We start from the raw sequence: 18,727 nt of genomic DNA, 5'->3' as shown, positions 1-18,727 counted from the left end.
TACACGTATTGCCAAATGCATTGAGGTTGACGGACATCATTTTGAGCATTTATTGCATTAATGTGGTACTTACAGGTAATCACGCTATAACAGCATGGGTTCTCAGAAATGATAAGTTCATAAAGGTACATGTATCACATTGGAACAACCGAAATAAAATGTTCAAACGTACCTACGTTCTGTATTTTACTTTAAAAAACCTACCTGTTACCAACTGTTCGTCTGAAATTGTGAGTCATATGTTTGTGACTATTAGAGCGCCATCTGTCACAAAGCGAAAAAAGTGATCCAACTAAAACATTCATATTTCTTTACGTACTACACGAATATGTAATAAAAATGGGGGTTCCGATTTAAAAAAAAATGCAGTTGATATCCTTTTGACCTATGGCAGCGCCATCTAGCGGGCCAACCATAGCGCCATTTGGTTTCCCCCTCAAGCTAGACAAGTTTCGTCCTATGTAGTTTTTTCATTTGACGCTTATTTCGTGAGATATGTGGCCCGGTCACGATCAATGGACCACCTTGTATAGCTTAGAAACAGCAGAGGGCCAATAAGGCTTCCTTCCGTAACGCCAGACTTTCAATCGATTACTGTGTACTGTGACTTTTGTGACAGAAAATCACGAATCAACTCGCACAACTGAGACGGTACTCCATAGGCACGCAATTTGATTAAAAGCCGTTCGTGAGGAACGGTATCAAAAGCATTTCGAAAATCTAAAAGTGTAGAATCAATTTTAGGTCCCCTGTTGATAGCACTCACTGCTTCACGAGAAGAAAGAGCTAGTTGTGTTTCACAAGAACGATATTTTCTGAATCTGTGATGACTATGTGCCAATAGATCGTTTTCTTCGAGGTAATTCATAATTTTCGAACGCAGTATATGTTGCAAAATCTTACTGCTGATCGACGTCAGTGACATGGGTCTGTAATTCATCTGATTACTCCTATTTCTTGAGTATTCGTGTGACCTGTGTAGCTTTCAAGACTTTAGGTACGGATCGCCGGCCGAGGTGGCCGAGCGGTTCTAAGCGCTACGGTCTGGTACCGCGCGACCGCTACGGTCCCAGGTTCGAATCCTGCCTCGGGCATGGATGTGTGTGATGTCCTTAGGTTAGTTAGGTTTAAGTAGTTCTAAGTTCCAGGGGACTGATGACCTCAGAAGTTAAGCCCCATAGTGCTCAGAGCCATTTGAACCATTTTAGGTACGGATCTTTCGTTGAGAGAGCGTCTATATATGACTGCTAAATGCGGAGCTATTACATCAGCATACTCTGAAAGGACTCTAACTAGTATATAATCTGGATCGTAGGACTAGGCTTTATGACGTGATTTAAGCTGCTTTGATATACTCAGGATTTGTCAGCAGGTTTTGATACGAATTCTGGCATATTTACTTCGCCTTCTTAGCTGAAGGAATTTCGAAAAACCGTGTTTAGCAACTGCACTTTAATGGCACTGTCATGGGCAACATTACCATCGCTATCACGCAATGAAGGTATTGATTGTTTCTTGCCGCTGGTGTATTTCACATACGAACAGAATCTCTTTGACTTTTATTCCGGTTTTCGACATTAAGTTTCGATGTGGCAAACACAATATTAAAAGCATTTCTCATTGGTTCGCGCTAAATTTCGAGCTTATGTAAAGTTTCGCCAATTGTGCAGATTTTGCTTTCTTTTAAATTTCGATACTCTTTTCGTTGATTCTGCAACAGTGTTCTGACCTGTTTTGTGTACCATGGAAGATCAGGTCAGTATCTTATTAATTTATTTGGTGCAAATCTCTCCATTGCTGTCGATACCATTTGTTTGGATTTAAGCCAAATGTGTCCTATGCTTACAAAGTTAGTAAGATTTTCTTGAGAAAACGGTTGACAATCCCTATTGCTGTTTCTCTGTATTCCCGAGCTATTGAGAAAGCTACAGCGTAACAACAGTCCCGTTTGCATGTAACGGCAATGCCTTTCAGCCCGCGTCCAGTGGCACAGACGCTTCGAGCTTGGCGACTTCTCTCTGCTGTCAACAAGTCTTCAAACGAGTCACTCGTTTCAGAGCGAAGCAAACACTTCAGTTACACTTGAGCTGTCCGTCTTCTGTGGCTTTCGGCAACGTCTCACAATGCCCAGGTGCGGCGTAAGTGGAAGCCTCGGTCTGTGAAGCATTACAGTACCACAGACAAAAAGCACAGAGCATATATTACATCATCTTTTTCCCAGTTTATACATCTGGAAACTTCCTCTACGGCTGCTGAGAATACTTCTGGCAGTTTAGAATCTCCTTGCCCGAATCCAATTTCTATTTTAAGTTTCCTAATATCCTAATGGAACCTGTAGCACTGATTTATATATTCTTCGGTATACTTACGTAGATTTAAACACTGCCTTCGGCTGTTAGGACATATTTTGCTGAAATTTTGCCAAAGCTTTCTCAAAAGTTGTGAATTCCAGCCAAGGTAGCAAATATGACTCACTGGGCCGTTCTATAATTTCTGTCGTGGCTTGATAGTGTTTCATTCTGCTACATTCACTTCTAAGACTCGCTTGCTACTTTGCCTTGAGGACGGTAGTACACCTACAGCTTTTCATGTCTTTCCATTTACTTTGTTGTTTTTTGTAAAGTAGAAGAGTTACAGAATTATTTCAGTTTTGGGGAATCGTCTTGGTTTTCAGTTTTTTATAAATAATTTTGCAAGTCGGTTTTGCATAACTTTTCTACCAACTTCGATGATTTTTACTGAACCACCGTAATCTCCAAGCTCCTGCCCTTACTTCCTCATCTGCCGTTACTTATCGTTTGTCATTTATTCCTTTATGAAACTTCCTTGTTTCCGGTTCATCTCTTGAACTGTAAAATAATTTAAAGCAAACTTAGAATGCCTATACAGTTTTCTTCTGTTCTGTTCTCAATGTTATCCTTCTGATGTTTTTCTACTTAATATTACTACTCTAATCGTTTCTCTTATGGAATACTCATCGTACCATCTCACACACTCTCAAAGATATTTCCGCATATTTTAGTTTAGTAAACCTGTTTTATTATGTCCCTGTCATCATTTTCTCGAAACTCAGGCCTTTTCTTTAATCCTTGTTTAGTTACATTTGACACTTTATCTGCCCTTGCCATCTACACACATGCAACATCTTTTGCTGTTCATTAGCTAATTGTTCTATTCGTCTATACCTGTGTCTTCATGATTTTTTTCTAAGACGCTGAGCTTGTTGCTTAATCTGACCTGAAACATCTGCCTCTTGTTAAGTAACTTCTCATATTTGCATTTATGATTCATCATTTTCTTTGGGCCTTTGTCCCACTTCAATGCAGGGTCGGCCTTGTTACTATAGATTTGGTGGTGTTAGTGGCAGAGGGTGTCCGGATGCCCTTCCTGTCGCCACCCCGTACCCCCCAGGATGGAATTCGTGTACCCCCGTTGCCTGTGTCTAGTGTAAGCCATGAAATAGTACGTTTTCAAATGTCTGCGAGTCGTGTAACTGAGGCGGGACATGGCGACCAGCCCAATATTCACCTACTGGGATGTGGACAACCGCCTAAAAATCACATCCAGGCTGGCCGGCACACCGGCCCTCGTCGTTAATCCGCCAGGCTTATTCGATTCGGGGCCGGCGAGCCTACCCGAATCCAGGAAGCAGAGCATTAGCGCTCTTTTTTTTTCTTTTATTATCAGAATGACTTGGTACTATCATGACACTTCAATAGACCATACTCAAATCATCATGTATTATAAACTGCAATGGGAGAAAAATTAAGTATGATAGCAGAATAATAAATAAAAGGAGAAAGGAAAAAAAACCGAGAATGTAGCCGCCAAAACACTACCACGCTCACATGATATGTATCAACAATTGGTTTTATATGTTTTTTAGTAATTTTTTAATTTTTTTATTTAGTGTTTTTTTATTTGTAGTTTGTAATAGAATCTAAAAATAGGAGGAAAACGAAACAAGATTACGTTCGAAACAGCGAACTAAGAAAATCCCAATCTGATTGCAAGGATTGTATACGCTCATGTGTATCTATACTTCATCTATACACGTTTTACCGTAGAACTGGAGCGATGCTGAGTCAAAACACAAAACAAAACGAACAAGGAAACCAAGAGAGGACAAGCCGGAGCAAACCAGATGGGAACATACTTAACAAAGGAAAACATTTGTCATCAGAAAAATTAAATTAACCAGCGCCTTGCCGGCGGAAAAGAAGATTCAACATGTTGGCAAAGAGGTCTCGCTATCGAGGCATTCGCAGGCGCCGGACGGTGTGGCCGAGCGGTTCTAGGCGCTTCAGTCTGGAACTGCGCGACCACTACGGTCGCAGGTTCGAATCTTGCCTCGGCATGGATGTGTGTGATGTCCTTCGGTTAGTTAGGTTTAAGTAGTTCTAAGTTCTAGGGGACTGATGACCTCAGATGTTAAGTCCCATAGTGCTCAGAGCCATTCGCAGGCAAGTCCAATATGCAGTGATCATGTACTGCATGAAACTGATGTGATCTTCCCCCTCGCCTTCTACAACGTAGTGAACGAAGTATCTCAGCAACCACATAACGGTATGGGTTTTCGACCGTGGAAAGAAAGAAGAATCTGAGCGAAATGTGATGTCCGTAGCGTATGCAGTCTCAGAAGAGCGAGCAAGGAAGGCTAATTGTGTCCTGATCCAAGACCAATTTGCCATATGACCTCCACAAGTAAAGTGATGTATCGTATCGAGAGACGTACAACGACTACATAAATCTGTGTCACTAAGTCCAATACGGAAAAGTCACCCGTTCGTTGGAATCAAGTTATTTACTACCTTATACCACGAGGACGCAACGCGAATCGACAAAATCAGAAGACTGATATTGAACCAAACTGTCGTCCAGGTTGTTTGCGGCGATTCTCTTTGAACGATGTCCGGGCAAGGGTCTGCTTCCCAACGAGTCTTTAGGAATTTTATGATGAGGATAGGTCTCCATAGGATGTCAGCCCCTAAGTAGCTCACCACAAGATAGAAGTCACTAATGTGTTTTAACTTGTAATTTATGCGACCAACATCAATAAGGGGTTCAAGACTAGCAGGACGGCCACAGAGAAATAAATGAGACGTGCATGTGTGAGTTTCTTAAGTCACCGTCAAAATAGTACAGCACACATACAGCATCTGTGTCTTCCTTCGTATATCTGTCACGTCCAGCCCCCAAAAGGAACCAGGTTTCGTGATCACCTCATACCGTAAGCGAAATATATGTCTTTTCCATAAGAAACGACCAGAAAATTGTTGTAGTTTCTTCGCCATCATCGAGGGAAGTGGATAAACTTGGGCCACGTAATAAACTTTGCATAACATATGTGCATCCAGTATTCGGACTTTCTAGAATAGAGTAAGAGAACGCCTTTCATGCTCTAGTATCGCTTCCTGAATTTTTTCCGTAACAGACTTCCAATTGAGCGCTCCATTTTGAGTGGACAACGATCAATGATGATACCGAGAGACGCATGCAGATCCACCGCAGTAGCCCATGGAACAACCGCGTCATTAAAATCTCGCAAGTGAAGAAGCTTGTATTTACCGTCATTAAGTTTTGCACCTGAACTCCTACAAAAATCATCAATTACAGCCTTCAGTCGAGGGATCTCAGTGGGATTGCGAAGTAGAACCATCAAGTCATCCGCGTATGCACGAATAGCTATAGTCCCGCCGGAAAGCGTCCAACCTGTCAGCTGGGATTCTAGCATCCAAAATAGGGGCTCCAGAGACAATACAAACAAAGTCATTGACAGCGGGCTTGCTTGAGGCACTCCCCTACGAATATTTATTGGGCGCGTCAGCTGGCCATTAACAACCACCGAAGCCGAAATACTCGTAAATAGATTTGAGTGCACACGCCTTGTGCCAACAGTGAAAACAATGTAAGATGTGTATATTTCTATTGTTTATTGTCAAATGACAATTTATGAAAGATGTTTATATTTTATTAATAGGATTAAGTAGGAATAATTAATATTTGTCATGTTGGAAATAATTGTGCTGGCAGGGAATGTCTGCACCAAAGTATTGTTGACAAGAGAGACCGCGAATTGATATAATTTTTAAAAGGTCGGGAGAGACCGCGTATGGATACATTTTAAGAAAAGAGCGGGAAAGACCGCGCATTGATATATTTTGTAATGGTAGCAGGGATTGTCCGCACCAGAAAGCATTGTTGGCAGGAGAAACGGCACTTTAGCGTTCGTAGGAAGTCAGTAGTAAGCGAGAAGTGAAGCGAGTCGGTAGCAGGTCTGAAGCGAGAGGTTGAGAGGAGCTGTGTGCCGGCCAGCCACTAGCTATGATTTACAAGAGATTATAAACGGATGTACAGAGACATCAGCTAACTATTATCATAAGAGGGACTAATATTATTAAATTAATTTTTTTCGAGAAACGCAACACTACTGAAGGTATGTTTGCGCATTGTTAGTTGTAAGATTATTGTAAAAAGTAAGTCCCATTTGAACGTTTGTAAAATCATTTCATTCAGAATATAATTAACTTTTACCAGCAATATTGCATTTCTAATTATAATCCATCCCAAAAACCATCAACGTAAAACTTTGTAAAATTTTATTGTTGTCAAGAAAAAGCTTAACTATGAATTACGTAACTTCAGTCAAGTTAATTAAAGAATAACGTCAGCTTTGGTAATAAATACAGCCACTTATTATGAAAGCCCACCAGCAGCTAACAGAGTATAGTAAAACAGAGGAAGTATATTCATGTCGCAGTTCGATGTAGCAGTCAGATGGCGATCCAGTAACAGTAAAAAAGGTAAGGAATAGTTTTTGGTATTGCAGATAACGACTGAGGGCCACGACGACGACACATTCTATGTTTCGTCGAAATAATCAGAAAATCACTTTTAATAAGCAGCAATTAAATTTGTATGCGAAGATAGAGAAAGAGAATAAATTTCAAAGGGAAGATTTCATTTGTTATTATTAAGCAAGAGATAGAAATCCTAAGGAAAGGTTTCATAGTTTATTGTAACAGGGAAGGTTATCATTAACAAAAGAGATACAGAGGAGACGACGGGAAGGTTTCACTTGGCGACATCCAGTCGGTAAGACTCTTTAGTGAATCTACTGTGAAAATGAATATACTGACTCTGACAATTGTATGAATAAGCTAGTGTAAGTGGCGCAACGCTTATACTAAACTGTATACCTTTAATTCACAGCCCGTCGGTAATTCTGTTTGCTCTATTGATTCTGCGTTGAAAAGTGTTTGTTCGGTGTTAAATCCGCTTTGAACAGTGATATATTTTGTTGCGTGTGTTAATTATAGACAATGTCCCGCAGAATAATTACTCGTTCTCAAAGCGATAAAAGTGTAGAAAATAGTGACGAGAAATTCTTTTCAGGAATAGACAGAAATAATACGCGTGAAAAACGCGGTAGTGAAACATTAGGTGAACAGACATTCGAGAGCAGAAATAATATGGAATCTTTTGACGAACAAACAACTTCAGAAATGTCAACTCATATCTACATTCATCTACATCTACATTTATACTCCGCAAGCCACCCAAAGGTGTGTGGCGGAGGGCATTTTACGTGCCACTGTCATTACCTCCCTTTCCTGTTCCAGTCGCGTATGGTTCGCGGGAAGAACGACTGTCTGAAAGCCTCCGTGCGCGCTCTAATCTCTCTAATTTTACATTCGTGATCTCCTCGGGAGGTATAAGTAGGGGGAAGCAATATATTCGATACCTCATCCAGAAACGCACCCTCTCGAAACCTGGCGAGCAAGCTACACCGCGATGCAGAGCGCCTCTCTTGCAGAGTCTGCCACTTGAGTTTATTAAACATCTCCGTAACGCTATCACGGTTACCAAATAACCCTGTGACGAAACGCGCCGCTCTTCTTTGGATCTTCTCTATCTCCTCCGTCAAACCGATCTGGTACGGATCCCACACTGATGAGCAATACTCAAGTATAGGTCGAACGAGAGTTTTGTAAGCCACCTCCTTTGTTGATGGACTACATTTTCTAAGCACTCTCCCAATGAATCTCAACCTGGTACCCGCCTTACCAACAATTAATTTTATATGATCATTCCACTTCAAATCGTTCCGCACGCATACTCCCAGATATTTTACAGAAGTAACTGCTACCAGTGTTTGTTCCGCTATCAGAGACATTAGTGCAAAATAATTTGTTTTTAAATACAACAGACGCTCCACAGCCACAAATTATGCGTAGCAGACATAATAGTTTCAGTAACGAAACCACTATAATGCAGTCAAACAGTGTGACTCCATTACGTGTCAAAACAGATTCAAACGGTACACAGATACACAATCTGCGTAGCAGATATCACAGTTTTATTGACAAAAATTCCGAAACCACGGAAGAGGTGACACGATTACAATCGTCTGAGGGTGTTCAAATGAACACAGATGTACAACATTTAACAACGAATACAAATACACACAGAAGTCAATCCGAAACGGATCCAATAATGGCACTTTTGCTACAAATGAGACAAGACATGAATCAAAACTTTAACAGAAGGGCACAAGAATCAGCAAGTCTAAAACACGAAATCAAAGTAGAAATTCAAGCAGTCGCTGAAAAATCAAACCAAGAATTACACGCCAAGATTCAAGAAATAACAGATAAACAAGAAGCATTCGCGGTTAGCATACGAGAAACAGTGACAGAGAACTTTTGTAAACAAAACGGAAAACTTACGTGGACAATTACATACACTCGATTTCGGAAGAAATCGAAACGGTTAAGGAGACAAATATTCAAATACAAGAGAGGCTTACGCAAATCCAATCACACACAATTGAGGTGAAAATTTCTACATACACTGAAATCCAGAATATTAGGCATAAATTAACAGAAGAAGTTCTGACACTAACTGACAGAATGGAACACATAGAAATCAATCAAAACTCAGAAAATTTGAAAGCAGATTTTAAGAAAGTAACCAAAAGTAATCGTAAATTACGAAACGAATTGACAGAAAAGATCAACGAACTCACTACAAGAACAGACCTGTTAGATACTACCAATTACAGTAAATCAGATGACACTACACCAGTCTCAGTTCAACAGATTTCTAATAGTAAAGATACGCAAATTACCAATGTGCAACAAACAATCGCAGACCTAGAATCACGTAATAATTTGTTACATCTAAAAATCAATTCTTTACAGCAAAGGATAGCTGACACACAAGAAACAACTGCAAATAATCAATTCCAACAGAACACACACCAATACGACATGCCTCAAATGCACAATATATATAATGTCGGTAGACTTCAGAGAGTAAGAGATCTTAACCAGGCAGAAAGACACACAAATTCATATTCACAACGTAACGAAAATAATTACACACAAAGACATGACGGTTTCGACCACAAGCATTTCCTTTCAGTGAGAAAGTTTAAAACATTTAAAAACGACAGGACGCAAATACATCCACTGGAATGGATCCAACAATTCAATGCGGCACTCCCACCATCATGGTCAGCTCAACATAAGCCAGAATTTATTATTAGTTTTCTTGAAGGGGAACCAACGAGAAGAATGCGACCAATTGCTATACAGTGTTTTTCAGGAGAAGCATTCCAGGAAGCATTTCTAGCAGCATATTGGTCAAATACCACACAGAGTAACATTAAAGATCTGCTAATTAGTCTACCAAATTTCGAGAATTCTACTTTCCCAACAATTACACAATTTTTCGAGTATATGGTTGAACAAAACCAACACCTCAATGAGCCATACAGTCAATCCGCATTAATACAGTTGTTTATTTCAAAACTCCCCAGAGCATTGAAAGTGTCATTATTAACAGGCCAGCAAAAGGACAGCGTGTACGCATTTAGAGACATCCTGCAATTGCTAGAGGTACACCAGGCAGATTATGCGTTTGTTAATAAGAATTTTTCATGACATAACGCAAACCAGACAAACAATAATAATTTTGAGCAAACACGATTTGGCAATAACAATCATAATAAACGCTTTCGCAGCGAAAATGAAAACTTTAGTCGAGAATACACACAGGGATTCAATGAACAGCAGTATAATAACAATGTACATTACAATTCAAGACAACAACAAAGCCATCCAAATAACACGACACATATACGACAGGAAATGCCGAACCGGTCAAACTTTCACATGAATCATCACCAAGAAAAGGCGACAGGTGCAAACAATGACATGGGTCAGCCCTAAAATACACAAAACGAACAAAGACAGCCTTTTCAGAGAAACACGCGTGCCTCGCCGCATAACCACAGTTATGACGACAGAAGGAGAGAAAACGAACAGTGACCGCAAAAGACATTCTACAATGATAATTTTCATAGAAATTCAAACGGTGCACAACAACCAAGCTATCGTATGAATGTACCAGACACAAGATTTCATCCGCCACCTACCGCTAATAATCAAAACGGTAGAACAGTGCAGCTCATAGAAAACACACAACACTCCCCAACAGAAAATGAAATGTCAGAACACTTATGACTAGAGATAGCCTGTGATGAATCTCTAAATGACGACACAATGGATAAGGACAGAGAAAAGATAACGATAGAGAATGCCATTACATTCGACGACGTGCGAGACACATTGTTACAAGAAAAACCGATCATGCAAAAAACTATATGCCACCCAATAATCCAGATAAATTTAAAGTCACAAAATATTTTAGCAATAATTGATTCAGGCTCACCAATGTGCGTAGTTAACGAAGACACATTTAACAGATGCAATAGCGATAATGATTATCCAGTATTCCCGTTACACAAGACTAAAGTTAAGGGAGCATTTCCAGGAAAAATCATTTAAGTCAAAAGACAGACACAATTAACGTTTGTTTTTGCAGGGCAAACTTTCCGCAGCAATTGTTGGATAGTTCCACATTTAACAACTGATATAATATTAGGAATGAATTTTCTCGTACAGTACGACGCAAACATTGACTTTAAATCGTCATACGTAACATTACAGAAGGAAGACAGTGAAGTGGTAGTGAGATTTCAAAACACAGTATCCTCAGAAGAACAAAATATGCACAGGATCGAGATTATTGCAGATTCTAAAGATAGCGATTGTTATCTCACACTATACACGAATACACGTAATAATGACATGGCAGAGGAACAGGAGTATAATGTATTAGAGACAATTACACGCAAGGCTGGAGACAGTATAGCAGAAATCGACACAGAACGCACAGAATTAGAAAATATTCTTGTGCAACATGAAACAGTTTTTAACAATGTTCCAGGAACGATGACGGGATTTATGTACGAATTTCAGGTAAAACCACACGAGACTTTCAAAGCAAAAGACTATCCAATCCCGCATATATACACAGAAGCAGTTAAGAAAGAGTTACGAGCAATGATTGATCAGGGTATAATTGAACCAGCAGCAAGCCAATATATAAATCCATTACACATCGTTGAAAAGAAGGATGGATCACTCCGTTTAGTTTTAGATTCACGTGAGGTTAATAAAATAATCATTACAGAAACTGACCGACCACAGACGTTAGAAGAGTTACTGCAAAAGTTTCATGGCACCTCTATATATACCACCCTCGATCTCAAATCAGGATTTTGGCAAATCCAGTTGCATCCAAATTGCCGAAAGTATGCGGCATTCCTTTGCTTTGGTGAATGTTACCAATTTTGTAAACTTCCGTTTGGACTAACGATTTCGTCTGCAGCCTTTATACGAGGCATGAATACAATTCTCCCACAGGATCTTAAAAACAAAATTACTACATATGTAGATGACATTCTAATCGCAGCAGAAAACTGGGAACAGCACAACCACACCCTTCAACAATTACTGAATACATTCGAGCAAAATGGTGTAACTATAAACCTCCGTTAATCGGAATTTGGAAAAGCCTCAATAAAATTTCTAGGTCATATAATTTCACAAACAGGTATTGCACCAGACTCGGACAAATTGCAAGCATTGAAAGATATCGACGTGCCAACAATAAGAAGGAACTTCGGAGCATTTTAGGCCTTATTAATTATTTTAGAAAATTCATTCTTTATAAAGCATTAGACACACCCTTGCTATACCAGCTCACAAGTAAAAACACAATTTGGTCATGGAATGAAGACGCTGAAGCTGAATTCGAGAATTTGAAAGAAGCTTTACTAAGGGCACCTTTGTTATCGCATCCTGACCCAACACAAAACTTCTCCATTGCAGCAGATAGTTCAACTACAGCACTAGGAGTACATATTTTCCAGGAAGTAGAGGAGAGCAGTAAGACAATCGTTAAACATATTGCGTTTGCAAGCAGGATACTTTCTTCAGCAGAGCGCAATTACTCTGTAACAGAATTAGAGACGCTATGCGTAGTATGGGCATTTAAGAGATTCCGTCATTATCTATATGGAAGACACACCACAGTATATACCGATCACCGAGCAATCCAGTTTTTATCATCAGCAAAACTTGCGCATGATAGATTAAGCCGTTGGAAATTATATCTACAAGAGTTCGACTTTACTATTGTACACATTCCAGGCACGCAGAATATTGTTGCCGACGCACTATCGTGATCTATTCAGCATAAACGACTAGAGAAAGAAAATACCTTCTGCTACAACAACCATAGTATTATGTATATCGAACAAGTAGCTTTCGAAAACTTTATATCATCAGCATTACAGGACATAGAGAGAGGACAGCAGAAAGATGAAACACTAAAAGAAATTTTAACGCTTTGGCGAGACAAGAGCAACGCAAAAATCAGACATAATTACACTATACATCAAAATATTCTGTTTATTCGCTCGTACCCAGACGGCAACAATTGGCTTTTATGCATTCCAGAAGGGATCAGAAACAAATTGATATGGTATACGCACCTAAGCTATGCACATTACGGAGCTAGGAAATGCTTTCTAATTCTTCGACAAAATTGTCACTTCAACAATATGGAAAAACACATTCGCAAAGTTATAGCATCCTGCAAGATACGTCAGAAAGCTAAATCATCTACAGTATCACATATTCCACCACTGTATCCCATCATACCGGGTAAGTTAAGACACATGGCAGCAGTAGATCTTTTCGGTCAAATCCCCAGAACAAGTAAAGGTTATAGTTATATTCTAGTAGCCGTAGAACTGACATCCAAATTTGTAACATTTTCTCTACTAAGGAAAGCAACAGCTAGATCAGTATCAAGAGCATTTGTAAGAGATTTTCTATCAATAGTAGGACATGTACAGAAGGTTATTTTAGATAACGGACCGCAGTTTAGGTCATACATATGGAAACAAATGTTAGAGAGTAAGAACATAACACCAATTTACATATCAAGATATCACAGTTCTTCTAACCCGGCAGAAAGAATAATGAAAGAGATCGGGAAACTTTGTAGAATTTATTGCCACAGAAAGCATACAACATGGGACGAATACATTTCACAGTTTCAGGAAGTAATAAATGCAACACCTAATGAGTCAACGATGCTCTCACCAACTGTAATACTGACGAATAAAGACCCACCGAATAAACTTACTGAAATGATTACTTTTCCAAAGAAGCGTAGTTTTCGTCATTGTGAGATAACAGACTTGGCACTAGCGAACATTAAACGAGCTGCAGATCGTCGGAAGAGACAGCAGAAGCAGGTAAGTAGATTATGCAAGTACGAGATTGGCGATAAGGTACTAGTTCGTACCCATTATCTGTCACACAAAGGGAAGAAGCGTTGCAAAAAATTTGAACTTCTATACGCAGGACCGTACAGAATTCGAAATATTCCGCACGCTAATGTAGTACACATTGAGACACTCAGAACAAAAAAATCGAGAGGAAACCATCATATGTCAAACATAAAGAAATTCTTAAAATAGAAAAAAACCTTCTTACAGGGATACATATAGGCAGAGTATAACAATGAGCTTTTTGACACATTCCAGCAAGCCCGGATACAGTGAGCTACTAATGGGTTATTTACGTGCACAACATGTCACCTCGATTCGACCGCAGATAAATACACTGAACATTAATAGCAGTCTTAGAAGCGTTCTCGCAGAACATTTATTTCACATTATGTAAGGTAAGTGAAGCAATTAACAGGGCTACTTTAAAAGTAAATGTATAACACGTACAAATAATTTTCATACAGTAGTAGCAATTACATGTATTCTTTAACCCGTGCATGCAGCATTGTTGTCATAGTTCACCAAAATAAACGTAGTTTTAATTATAATATAAGTATTGAGTATGGAGAAATGTGGATAAATGCTTTACAGGTCATGCCGAGAGCTGACGCTTTTTTTCCAGATGCAGAGAGATGTTAAAGTCATGCCGTGCGCTGACGATTATTAACCATGAATATTTTGTTATAGGTAATACAGAGAGACACTGGTGTCATGCCGTGCGCTGATGATTATTAACAATGAATATTTTATTATTGGCTATGCAGAGAGATGAAACGAGGAACAAAGGAGAGAGGAGAATGAAGATGTTAGTATGTAATGAATACAATTTAGTAATGGTTTATTTTGATAACAGGTGACACAGCGCAGCGCAGCACTACGGATGGAGAAACCACATTGAATTGCTTACTTTATGTACTTTGCTATTCGAAAAATTTTTTCTGCATTGAACATGGTATCTTTTACATCAGATACATACATTGGAAAAACAGATCACACCAAATGTCAGCATACCGATTCACACTCTACGTAAAATACAAATGTTTTCTCTTAAATAACAATGACAATGTGTGCTACACAACTCAAACATAATATATAGTTGACTGACAATATGACTCGTAACTGACGAACACCAGATTATGATTTATTTAGAGTCACAGAAAGTGACATAGTTTGTATAAAGGTACTTGTCTATTTTATTTAAAATGTTGATGCCTAAATGCACTACTAAATTCCACTTACAGAAATATTTGTTTATGTTATTGACTGTCACGTAATGTAATATGTATTGTAGGCTGAATTCACTACAGATGGAAAATGTGTTTTTTATGTAATTGTTTAAAACTATAAACTTTTTCTACTGTCACACAAGATAACATATTTTGTCCTTTTAAACGTAAAATTAGAATACGGTAAAGATAATTTTTATGAGCACAGAGGAAAGAGATGATGTAAAATTTGGTAATAATGGTATGAACCATATCCATGAACCTTTTGACAAAATGCTTACACCCGTACCTTAATTCCCGTGCATCCCCATGGTTATGGAGCACAAACAAAGTGAATAGTGACCCACGTTACTTCAATCTACGATGTTTTCTACGAGGTGTCGGCATACCAAGATGCACACCACAGTCATGATGTACGTCAATAGGTCCTTGCATACCCAGATGCACACCATCACTACTAATGGACAATTGGAGTTGGAACTTGTACCTGATGTAGCTGCGGCAACTCAGGCAATTCGATGGTTAACTTAGTGTTTGGTTACACTAAAACTATGGATCAAAGAGACGACGGAATCACATGGCGAATCCTGGTGTTGTGCTACGTGAGGGAAAGAAACGGACTTTTGAGTGCATTCACAGACAGTTGCCAGTGCTTTGACCATGCTATCCAATTCCATTTTTTCCCTTCCTTGAATATGGTACTAATAGATGCCAATTTATAATGAAACATAAACTATGTTCTCATTTTTGCCATCCATTACTATTACAAATATAATAACTTTTACTACCTGATGTACACTTCCAACTTACTGACTCATATTATTTGTATATTTTGATGTATACTCTTTTGAATATTCTATGTGTTAGACTTAGGAAAACAAATTCTTATGACAGCATATGTATGTGCTTTGTTGAAAGAAATATTCTATCATTAACTTACTTATTACTACACACATTTCTATAACCAAATTTTCTCCTTACGTCAAGTCCAAATGACTTAACGACGTAGGAAAATTTTAAGGAAACCCAGTGGAGGGTTATGTAAGATGTGTATATTTCTATCGTTTATTGTCAAATCACAATTTATGAAAGATGTTTATATTTTATTAATAGGATTAAGTAGGAATAGTTAATATTTGTCATGTTGGAAATAATTGTGGCAGCAGGGAATGTCTGCACCAAAGTATTGTTGACAAGAGAGACCGTGAATTGACATAATTTTTAAAAGGGCGGGAGCGACCGCGTATGGATACATTTTAAGAAAAGAGCGGGAAAGACCGCGCATTGATATATTTTGTAATGGTAGCAGGGATTGTGCGCACCAGAAAGCATTGTTGGCAGGAGAAACGGCACTTTAGCGTTCGTAGGAAGTCAGTAGTAGGCGAGAAGTGAAGCGAGTCGGTAGCAGGTCTGAAGCGAGAGGTTGAGAGGAGCTGTGTGCCGGCCAGCCACTAGCTATGATTTACAAGAGATTATAAACGGATGTACAGAGACATCAGCTAACTATTGTCATAAGAGGAACTAATATTATTGAATTATTTTTTTTTTTGAGAAACTCAACACTACTGAAGGTATGTTTGCGCATTGTTAGTTGTAAGATTATTGTAAAAAGTAAGTCCCATTTGAACGTTTGTAAAATCATTTCATTCAGAATATAATTAACTTTTGCCAGCAATATCGCATTTCTAATTATAATCCATCCCAAAAACCATCAACGTAAAACTTTGCAAAATTTTATTGTTGTCAAGAAAATGTTTAACTATGAATTACGTAACATCAGTCAAATTAATTAAAGAGTAACGTCAGCTTTGGTAATAAATACAGCCACTTATTATGAAAGCCCACCAGCAGCTAACAGAGTATAGTAAAACAGAGGAAGTATATTCATGTCGCAGTTCGATGTAGCAGTCAGATGGCGATCCAGTAACAGTAAAAAAGGTAAGGAATAGTTTTGGGTATTGCAGATAACGACTGAGGGCCACGACGACGACACATTCTATGTTTCGTCGAAATAATCAGAAAATCACTTTTAATAAGCAGCAATTAAATTTGTATGCGAAGATAGAGTAAGAGAATAAATTTCAAAGGGAAGATTTCATTTGTTATTGTTAAGCAAGAGAGAGAAATCCTAAGGAAAGGTTTCATAGTTTATTGTAACAGGGAAGGTTATCATTAACAAAAGAGATATAGAGGAGACGACGGGAAGGTTTCACCAACTGCCTCCAGAATCCGAAGCAGAAAGTCGCGATTAACACTATCAAAAGCCTTATCAAAGCCTAGAAAAGCAAGGGCACAAGGGACGGACGTTACAGCCGCAACCGAAACCACGTCACGACACTCGACTATAGGGGTAAGAATGGTACGACCAGGTACGCAGCTTTGATGTTTTGCAACAATCGTCTCCATCAGAGCCGACATCCTACTATTAACTGTCCTCGCCATAGTCTTATAATCAAAGTTTAACAAAGTGAGTGGGTGAAAGCTATCAGGGGCAGCCGGCCCAGTGCGTTTCGGGATTAAAACAATTTTTGCCACCCTACCCTGTAACACTTCATTCAAAAGGGAGGTGAAGGTAGCACCCAACAACGGCCAAAAGCGGACGTAAAATTCCTTTCGAAGTCCATCTAGACCCGGGGACTTTTGAGAAGGCGATTCCACAATAAGTTTGTAAACTTCCTCAAGCTGAAAGGCAGCTTAGAGCGTTGCATTCTGTTCAGGTGTAATTGTCGTATCCAAGATGCTGACAAGTGGGTCGTAAAACGTTTCATTGGACTCATCGATGTCCTACACGTCTACATAGTACTGGTGTAAGATACGCACTGTACCAACTTGCGTCGTTACGATACGTCCATCATCTGTCGTGAGATAATGAATACAAGCGCGTCGTCGGCGGGTCTGATGCCGAAGCAAATGACATAAGGAAGTAAGTTCTTCCGTCACCAATGAACGCGGCTTCGATCGGATTTTCAAACCTTCCATTTGTATTCTCTTCAAGGTGAACAATTTTGCCTTTACACGCCTAACATCCGCAATTCGCAGAGGGGCATGATCCGAAGCAGCATAGAGTTCACGCAGGATGGAAGAGTAATATTCGTAAGTTCTTCGAAAGTCTCACTCTTTGGCAGCACAGAAAAGTATCAAAGTTTGCCAGAGCCTCGGTTTTGCTAGCTGTGTCCACCAGTCAAGGGTGGAAGAGAATTTCCCAGTGGACCGTAGAGTACTCCCACACGACTCGCACCATGTCATCGAGAGAGGGGTCAGCTAGGTGAGCGACGTTTACCATCCACGGAGGGGCGAAGCGATTTGACTGGTTGCCGCTCAAGACTGAGAGTTGTGGCCACAGCACAGTGATACGTAAAGGAAGCTGGAATGACTTCAACATTAAGAACACTATCGCTCAGGCAGTCTGATAAGGAAAACCTATGTAACCTGCTACTAGAAGTCGCAGTAAAGTGGATAAATTTAACTAACGCCGTGTATTTAGATATGCAGACGTCTTTTAGGCGTAAGGAGCGGACTAATTCATGTAATTCACGAGAGAAATTACAATTTGTAGATTGATCCGCAGGACGCAATAGAGAGTTTAAATCACCACCTAACAGAACACCAGGAGGACTCTTACGCAACAGGTAAACAATATTCTCCTTATAAAAACGCAATCGATCCACTGCGCGACCAGTGCCAGAAGGGGCATATAAAAGAACCAAGGTAAGATTAAAAAGTTGACAACCTATGCCCCTGCCAGAATCCAACATTTCCACTTCAGCAATAGGAATGCCTTCGGGAA

The sequence above is a fragment of the Schistocerca serialis genome, chromosome 3 (genome assembly GCF_023864345.2).
Source record: "Schistocerca serialis cubense isolate TAMUIC-IGC-003099 chromosome 3, iqSchSeri2.2, whole genome shotgun sequence".
Taxonomy (NCBI): domain Eukaryota; kingdom Metazoa; phylum Arthropoda; class Insecta; order Orthoptera; family Acrididae; genus Schistocerca; species Schistocerca serialis.
This window is presented reverse-complemented; position numbering follows the sequence as displayed.